Source organism: Mercenaria mercenaria, chromosome 16, assembly GCF_021730395.1.
Source record: "Mercenaria mercenaria strain notata chromosome 16, MADL_Memer_1, whole genome shotgun sequence".
Taxonomy (NCBI): Eukaryota; Metazoa; Mollusca; class Bivalvia; order Venerida; family Veneridae; genus Mercenaria; species Mercenaria mercenaria.
Genome location: NC_069376.1, coordinates 29,399,709 through 29,409,602, shown reverse-complemented (window position 1 = coordinate 29,409,602; position 9,894 = coordinate 29,399,709). Strand labels below are relative to the sequence as shown.

General features: G+C 32.9%; 1 long non-coding RNA gene across 4 annotated transcripts; it reads right to left on the bottom strand.

Moving 5' to 3' along the window:
- Nucleotides 1–1,681: 1,681 nt before the first annotated feature.
- On the bottom strand, nt 1,682–8,417 carry LOC128549843 (uncharacterized). Of its 4 annotated transcripts, none has more exons than XR_008367975.1 (4): nt 8,336–8,417; nt 4,872–4,992; nt 2,214–2,315; nt 1,682–1,829 (listed from the first exon to the last, which is right to left on the bottom strand). It is a non-coding gene; the product is annotated as an uncharacterized LOC128549843 (long non-coding RNA). The 4 variants fall into 4 exon arrangements; XR_008367976.1 differs by having other exon boundaries at nt 4,917–4,992; XR_008367974.1 differs by lacking the exon at nt 8,336–8,417 and adding an exon at nt 5,678–6,079.
- Between the last annotated feature and the right edge of the window lie 1,477 nt (nt 8,418–9,894).

Sequence of the window (9,894 nt, the reverse complement as noted above, 5' to 3'; positions counted from 1 at the left end):
AATTTAAATTCGCGCCAAAGTAGTTAGATTCCCCGGCTATAACGTGAAATCCCGTGAAAATAGAAATAGTAAGAGTCCACGGCTTAGCCGTGAATCCCATGAAATTTAGTATTTGGCGGGACATTATCCTTTAAATAGACTGGACTAGATATGCCTTGCGCACAAACCCCCTTACGACTTTATAGACGAATCTAGGTCTTAATTATTTTCTTGCTAGAAATTTTTGCTCGATCGAGGTAAGAAATTTATTTGTTAGATTTTTGTATGATTTTTTGCATTACGATTTTTATTTGGTAAATTTTGTTCATTCTACAGAATTTGTAAACATTACTTCGGCATGTGATTTTTTGCTAGTTTCGTATGTTAGGATAATTTATTAAATTTTTCAGACTTTTGAAAATTTATTTAGAAAGGGAATCAAAAATGTTTCATTTTTTAAAAAGGGTTGATTATACTGAAATTTGTTCGTGAAATTTGTAAAGCACTGTTTCAAAAATATGAAAAACATTTTGAATTATGGAACCCATTACTGCTTGTATTGTTATGAAAAATTTATATGGCAAGTTAATACCATGTTTTTAAAATTTTATTGAAAATTTGAATTGTTAAAAGCTATAGACTCAAATTTAAATGTCCGGGGGTGTATGGCATTAGATATTAAGGATGCAACTCTCTATAATTTTTGTTTTTACTTTAAATTTTTGTTAATTTGAGTTGTAAAAAATAGCTGCATTTTATCAGCCCGTATCATAAGTTTATCATATACTTTTAAATTCATTTCATACTTTAACTTTAGTCTTTTAAGTAAGTAATCTTTGAAATGGAAGTAAAAAAGTGACGTTTTTAAATAAGTGACGTTTAAAACTTGAGACATATTTTTTGTAAAGTAGCACGTATTTTTTTGGGGGACCTAGGAGGTAGGTTACCCAAAGGGCAGTTTTAGCCCGACTATTTGTTTTGATGGTGTTTTCCATTGTTAAAAATTTTTACTTTTTCGCCAGACGATTTTTCCCTGGTGATGTCATAACCCCGGAAGTACAATGCCCGGGTTCATTTTCTTCACTCGCCGGATGTTGATTTCCCAGCGCAGGCTTTGTCCCAGGGTTTGCCGTAAACCAAAAAGGGACGAGATTTTTTTTACCTTGAAGTCACTCAGGGATCAATCACCTACCCCATAGGGAGCCAACACGGAATAAAAGTTTTTCACTTTTTAAAAGGGACTAAATTTTAGAAGCTATGTTTTGTTGTGCACTTAAAGTTCACAATTACTTAAAGACCGTGTACGTAGATTAGAATGGAAGATAAGAATTTTTTGTATTAGGGGATATGAACTTTTTTTTTTTTCTTTTTTATATAGTAATTCAGATGTATTTATAATAAAATGAATGTATATTATTTCAACGTGTTAATTTGCTTTTTGTCTGCTCACCATATTCGGTTACGAATTTTATTTAAATAAAAAATTAATTTTTATATTTGCAGCTAATTCTTTTGCAGTCCCGGAACTTTGCAAAGGTATTTGTGAACTGTGATACAGGGGCTAAGCTCCCATCAAATTGAATTTATTATGTGTCAGAAACTGTAGGTATTCAGAGCTATATAGATGTTAACGTGTTTCAAAATAAAAATTAGCATATCATGTTTAATATAATTTGAACATACATTTATTTACTTACATTTTGCTGAGAAAGATTCAAAGGAAGTGTACTTCAAAAGTACTGTTCTATCCCTTTTACTGTTTGTTACCCTGAATCTTTTGGTAGGTTTTGAGTTTCGCTGAGCTACTAGTATATAGAAAAGCCCGCCAAGCAGGAGAGTGATGATGATTTCTGCAGTGAAACAAATTCTGACAATATTGTACTATCTGCAATCATTTTACACAAGTACATGTATGTTCCGATACATTATGAAAGAACATGCATACCTTACTACATTTCATACATATATTTCAGCTGAAATTGATGTACCTTTTATAGTCAGGACCAAACCTAATTTCATAAAGGTTTTGAAAGAAAATGGGCATGGAATTAGTTTTATTTATCTAATTATTTATCATATATCAGAGCATATTTTAGAAATTTTATCATCACGACTAAACTATGCGATAGTATTGTATGTTCGGTAAAAACACCGATGAATAGCTTTCCTTGGTCTCCGATGAATAAAATTATTCATGATGCAAAAAGAAGATAACAAATGTTGTATTACTTTACCTAACCACATATTCTTTTGTGCAAACTTCTACTGCATGTCATTTGTTACAGTTGTGATGCTTTAATGTACATCAGCTGCCTATATCGAATGTCGCATTTAATCTGTTAGAATAATCAAAGATGATGATGAATTTACAATTTTACTATTGACAATTCCATTTATATTTGCATATATCATTGTTGATCGGTAATGCACTGACCTGCAATTCTAACTTTAACCGGAAATCAAACCAACCAAAACTTAAACTACGCATTGTTGCGAACGTGTTCCTTTATGTGTAAACTACACAGACAGGTATCGACCTCAGTTCGCAGCTCGGTATTTACACTTTGCATGGGCCCAGGTAAGTAAGCGATGCATACCGACACCGAGCTTCGATATCTTTTTCTTTATCAGTATTGTAAGGAAGGATGCTCAAAAGTGAATTTTACATAAGACTGGAATAAGTATAAATTATACAAATGCCCTCCGTCCATTCTGTATGTCCATCAGTCTAACCGTCTGACCCACTGGCACCAGATCAGAAAGAAAATGCCCCCGTACGTGTTATACCCTACCCCTAGGTATTCTATAAGAACCATGGTCATGAACGGGAAAGTGCACTAACCCGTTTCAATCGTACATTTCTCAACTTAAACGCGCAGTTCGGTGAATGGGTACCTAGTATATTGAACAAGCGATACTTTATCTTCCATCGTGCATCAGTCACATTGTCTCAATATTCCATATTGCTGAGATTATCAACATATTTCATGCTTTCGTCAACGTTACAGAAAAAACTTGCTTGAACTTCCCTAATGAACATCCGGTCTAGAGGTCACGGCAGTGCGCACATGTTTGGCGAAACGTAAACAAACAAAAACGGACTTTAAAAAAAATCACAATTTTACACTAAAACTCGAAATGATGAATGAAATTCATCTTGTATATGATCCTTAATTTGAAATCGTATATTGGTCTGCATCTGTTCTGTATATTTTATTCATTTTGCACATTTTGCTGCATTTTCACATTTTAGCGAACACGTGTAGTAAATGACGATTGACATACATTTTTACAACAGCCAATCAGAATGGTTTTGTAATCTAGAACGGAACTTCACCAGGGAAGTTCAAGCAAGTTTTTTGTGTAATGTTGAAATTACTATAAACTACGCGTTGTTTTTATAAGATAAGATGTATTGAAAAAAATGTGACCGGTACACAATGGAAGATAAATTACCACTTGTTTGATATCCATAGTACACATTTACCCCACTGCGTGTTTTAGGTATGAAATGCGCGATTGAAACGGGTTAGTATATTTTCCCGTTCACGACCATGGTTCTTATAGAATACCTAGGGGTAGGGTATAACACGTACTGAGGCATTTTCTTTCTGATCTGGTGCCAGTGGTCTGACCGTCTGTCCTTTCACAAAACCAGAATCCTGTAAGAACTAAAAACAATTACAAGCTAGATTCATAAAACTTGGTTTGTGAGGACAATATGTAGAATATGTAAGTACATGGTTTATACTTGTAGGTAAAAGGCCAAGGTCATTATCAGGGTTAAGTAAAAAACATTTATGTACCATAATTTTTATATGCATTGTTGGATCATCTTTAATCGCATGGGAGAATGTTAGAATACTACACAGAAATGTACACAACATAAATGTGTCGCTCACATGACCCATGGTTGTTGGTCTAAATCAAGTCACTATTGAAAGTCCAGTGAAATGGTTTCCGTGCCATAACATTTATTTGCATTGAGGGATTATTATAGTACTGCACACAAAGGTTATCTATATTGAGACAGTATGTCGTATACATGACTTTTCTTTAAGGTCAAGGTCACTATTAAAATTTTAGCCAAAATAGTTTTGTTTCTTAGCTCCTAAATGCTTTGACGCAATTTAGTCACGTTACTGTTGCCAACAACCACAGGACGAACACTAATATTTTTTCACAGGTTTCGGACTTCTGTATTGCCAGTGCAATACACGGTGGCTGGTTTTGTCTAATCTTATGTTTTAAATGGTTTATTTATCCCCTGCCGTGAGTGGTGGGGGTTTAAGGAATCGATATATCAATCATTTTACTGATTTGCATTAATTTTGTATTGCGTCAGTTGTCAAAGTGATATAGTATGTACTTCGGATGATTGTAAGCGATTTTACTTCAGCATGTATCATGCAAAACTGCATGCTAACATTTAAAATGGTCTGATTTGACAAAAATAACAAATGTAGACATCAATAGACATTAGTAAATGACAGAATGTTTAGATTATATACGCGTAGAAAACCGATAATAAATAAATTTTTAGAGTTAACGTCATTAACAAGGTTTATCTTTTGTAAGTATCCATACATCTTTTGTCAATATTCTTTATCTTTAAAATAATGGAAATAAATCAGGAGATGCTATCTTTGGACATAATTGTTTTAGTTTTATCTGATTTCCGATGTTTCACAATGCTTCTATGACTACAGCTATTCATTCAGTCACAGTCATTTGAAACAATTCGTCTTATATTAGTTTTGTCGTGCAGGGGATGCATTGTTTATTTTTCTGGCTGAATAATTTCCCACAATATTTTTATCTTACAATTCGGAAAGAAAGATATATGGTGATATTATCTAAATGTACGGATATAAACGATGTTCTCAAATTACCTGTTTTTATTCGTTCACATGCAACTCTTACAATTAACTACTCACATCGTTTTAGGTATCCAGTTTACAAATAGGCAAGTTGATTCTATTATTTGGGTGTCATTTGAAAGTGCATTGTCTACTGAAAAAGAAAAATATATAAAACAATATAAAACATGTTACATATTGTTTTGTTACTATATAAATTCCAATTATCGAACTTCATCAGAAAGCCAGTTTATGCAGTGTAAGATTTATCGTTTTGCAGTCAAAAAGCATTACTGTAGTGATTCGTGCATCTTATATTCAAATTCTTATTCGGCCGATACAACTCTTTACGAGGAAAATGAAACAAAATACTACTTGGTCGCCAGGCATTGAAACCTTATCTATTTTGTTGATCGGATCTCTGAACAGTCTTAGATTGTTTATTTCATTGCCTTAAATTGAATTTGTTGCTTATCGTCACACCTATGGAGTTTTATCTTAAGGAAAACAGTTCATGAGCAAAAAGGTGGAAAAACACAAATAAAAAAAAAAACTTAATTAGCTACATGCGCATGATTTTATACAGCTTAAGGGTACTCAACTGAAGATTTTGACTAAAAATAATCTTTCTTTAAATTTGAAATTTGGTCATATTATAAACATTAGAATATGAGTTTTTGATTTTTAGTTATCTTAAAATGTCTAATGAAAAAGGATAAAAGTCGCTAGTGTAAGGAAGTGAACCTCTTCTACCGCAGCAATAAAATATCTTCTCGCCTCGAAGAATTACATGTTTAACGCTTGGCATATGTAGATATGTAATGATTATAACAGTTTACCTCAGTACACCACAACGAACGCTTTTCAATTTTCAATTAAACAATAGTAAAATCCAGTACTTCTCATGTGTTTCCATCACATATAGTCTTTTATTCAGTCAGTCAGTATTTAACTTTCAAATGTCTTAAGAGATATAGCTGCAATAAATGTCCTGATGGTTTACTTTTTGTTGTCGCACGGTAAGGAGGCCAAAGCCCTTCTGACAATAAGTTGTTTGTAATGATTTCGCAGATAAATCAAAAACTTATGACAAAAGATACAAGATACCAAAATCTCAGTTTACACGCCTAAAAGAAATGTGAAGTAGTTAATTTTCTGTAATACTACAGACGTATTGTTCACGCATAATAATTATTACATTGTTTTCAGACGTCATATAATATCTGTTATATCTTATGATTGTACTTAATTGTATACTATCATCAATCATCCTTTGGTCGCAATGATTTTAAAAACAAAGTCCTGTAGAAATCAAATAATATCACCCAATTAAATACAATGCAGTTATCCTGGTATGGCACCGGCAAAAGTCGTACGGCATTTCAGTTCTGTTCTATCTTTATCATTGATCATAGCAATTTTACAATAATAGGTAGCCTAATTGTATGTAATCATATTTGAGAAGAACTTTTAAAACAGTCTTAATAATATCTGATCAAGACTTCGTTGTAATAACTGCTTTAAATGTCATTGAGATATTACAACAATAACGCTATGTTCAAATCGTTTGTTTTACGAATCAATATGTTAGTACAATGTCTATGGTTTGCTATAGCATGACATATGTTATGTATATTTTTATTTTGGGACATGGAAATATGTTCCCTTTTTTGCGATATTTTCTATGTTTTGTTTTGTTCTACATAGATCAGAGACGGGCTAAAATAGGGACATTTTAAATTGTTCCTGACAAAAGAAAAGTATCCGGAAATTCCTTATAACTTTGTTCGTTATTTTTGAAGTTAACTGTATACATTAATTTCGCTAGCGTGAAATCATAATGGCGAAGCACGAGACTACAATGACCAAGCGGGAATCATAAGTTTGCGTTTTGTGCTTCTCCATCATGCGCAAGTGATAAGCCAAGTGATGGACCATGATGGCGAAACACAATATCATGACGATCGCAAGCGCAAAATCGCGAAATTTTCTTAATAATTCGCCGTCGCGATCTCACGTTTCACCGCCGTTATTTCGCTCTCCACGCTTCGCTAACATGCGCAGATGATACACGAAAGCGAAGCACAATATTGATAGCATTTTTTCGACGTCGCATTTCGCCGTCATCGCCTCGTTCCTCGCGCTTCTTAGAGAAAGCAGTGCATGAAGCTCAAAGCGCAAAATCACGCTCAGTTGGCACGAGATCACGATAGCTACGCGTGAAATCGTGAAAATTGTGTAATTTCACACTGCGCCATCGTGATCTCGCCCTTCGCCATCGTCATTTCTCGTTTCACGCCTTCAATCATGGACAAACGATATGTGAAGCGCTGGATTACGATAGCAAAGCTTGAATTATGGCCACATTTCTTTAACAAATGTGGTAAATTTACTTATAGACATATCCCTTAATGATATGACAAATTATAATGATAGTTTGAAACTGTGTTACCAAGAACCATCTGTTTTGTATTAAATGTTGCACACATGCACATAAACAAAATTTACCCTTGCAATATTGATCTTAAGTCATAATCTACACGAAGTCCTAGTAAAACAATACATTTTATATAACATAAATGAGAAAGAATCAGTTGTTCTTGCAATAGTTCTGCTTCAAATACTCGCTAAAATACACCATTTGCCGTTCACATATTAAAAAGTAATCAAGGAGAGGATACCACGATCCCCACATTACCTATGCGTACTATGAAAAATCCCCAGCTACGCGCCTGATTACCATTAATTCAAGTCTGACGATTTACTTTATCAAAACATATTCTACAACAAATAAATAAAAGTTACATCATGACCTGTTATTGCACATCAATAGAAATGTTTCTCGTTTACTTAATGCATTACTAATTATTCAATATTTGTCTTGCTGATCTCATGTTTGTGTGTCTCTCCCGCTTCAAATACCATTTTATTCAGGTTTCAAGATCACGACCCTCTAAAGTTATTTTGTATTGAAAAGAAAAAAGAAAAATATATTTACTTAACACTGTTAAGTCTATTTTATTTTGATTTGGAAAGTATATCTTTAATGCCGTTTTAATTTTTCGCAGTAAATTTTATAACTAAATAAAATTGTACATTTTTAGGTGAAAATGAGCTATATAGCAAAAAACTTATCATATTTCAAATTTCATGAAAAATAATTTTCAGCGGAAGATTCATATAAATATTTCGTCAAATAATGGTATTTTATTTTATTACCCGAAATCAAGAATCAAAGGAAGACGTGCAATATTTTAATTCAATATACCAGATATATGAATATAAATCAGTACAACTAAAACAAAGCACTAATTTAAATGTTTGTACATTATGTCTTGAATATGGGAATATTATGGCCACTCAAAAGTTTTGGCGGACTCCAAAACGAGACTGAAGGTTAAAAGTACAAGAACAATTCATGTAAAAGCATAACTGATGTTTACTAAGCATTAACTAAGACATATTAAACAGAACTGTCCAAGAAATATTAAACCTACCTTTTAATTACATTATCATATAAATTTTAAAAAAATCCAAAGCCTTAAATTATCAAGTTTCGTCACATTACCTGTGTTATACGGATAGACGGATATCAATACAATAGCTAAAAATAATAACGTGTAAAGGCCACATTGATTTCGGAAAATGGAATGATTAATAACAGTAAGGTATGGTGTCATATTTCTGCATACGATAATCATAATCATAACATTTTCATAAAAATTTTATTGATTTCGAGAAAAAACAGTACTTTTCGCGAAAAATTGAGTAAACTTTCGTGAAATTAGGAGAAAGTTTCCGTGAAAATATTATCTGGTTATCGAGACTATATGTCAAAATAGTACCAAGTACTGCATAAAGATAACTCAATAAAGACAGCTTTATCCGGTAATAGTCCCCTCTACGGAATGAAGAGTGTTATATCCACCTCAATCCTCAACCACCCCGCTAAGAGTGTCTTAAAGTTATATATATTTAATTCTAAGTCGGATGGGTTACTAAATCAACGTATTTTAACTTCCTTTATTATTTCTGTTCATTCCGTATCTGTTATCGTATGCAATAGTTGGCACTATCGTGATTTTCTTTACTTAGAACAAAAGTTTCTTTTCATGAAAAGTTTTTAAATTTTCACGAAAACTACGAATTTTCGTGAAAACTATCTGCTTAAGTGGATGCAGAAATATGCCACCATACACCATAGTAAGGTAACTACAGTTATCATACCCATGCCATGTCCGCCGCTTAGTTACGTTCCGTCCTACAAACGGTTATTCATACAGATTTGACGAAAGGATTCCATGGCATGTGATTTTTGTTGATATTCAGGTTGCGTTGTTAATTGTTTGAATCTCATTCATTTCGGCTATATAACACTAATATCAAATATACATTCAACAAGTTTTTGTTACAGATTCTTTTGAAGTGATTTTTATAGGAGTGAAATGCAAGTCTATTCTTGAGGCTATATTTGAAAAAATATTAGGAACTACAACTTAATTATAGCATATTCTAGGAGTCAGTCTACCTATATATGCACCACGTTGTCTCAGATATTTTGTAACGAGAGAGCAAAGATGTTTTCTTTTTATTCTTTTGCTTCAGATATTATCCTCTTAATAATTTCTTAACATAGTGTTCTTAGTGGCAATTTTAACTTTTCTATCATTACATCAGTAAAGTAAACATAGGACTGCGTATCTATGGTTTGTGAGATCTATCTAAGAATGAGCATGTTGAGGCTATCCATCACAGGGTGAACATGGCGCGAAGGAGTACCCAAGGACGAGCGTGACAAGGAGATACGTTCTAAGACTACGGAAATGAAAAGTGTTTACTTTAAACTCCTTTAGAACTGTTTCTGCTTACCCGGACATGTAGAATATTGTACATGTGCATGCAAATTTGAATAACTTAAAACTAACAAATACAATTCTTGTTATCGTCAAAGATATGTTATTGTTATCTCTATTTTTTCCTAAAGAACTGTAAAAACATCGAAACTCACTATAGAAGGCCGTCCGATTAGCTTAATAGGGAGAACGCAGATTTACAA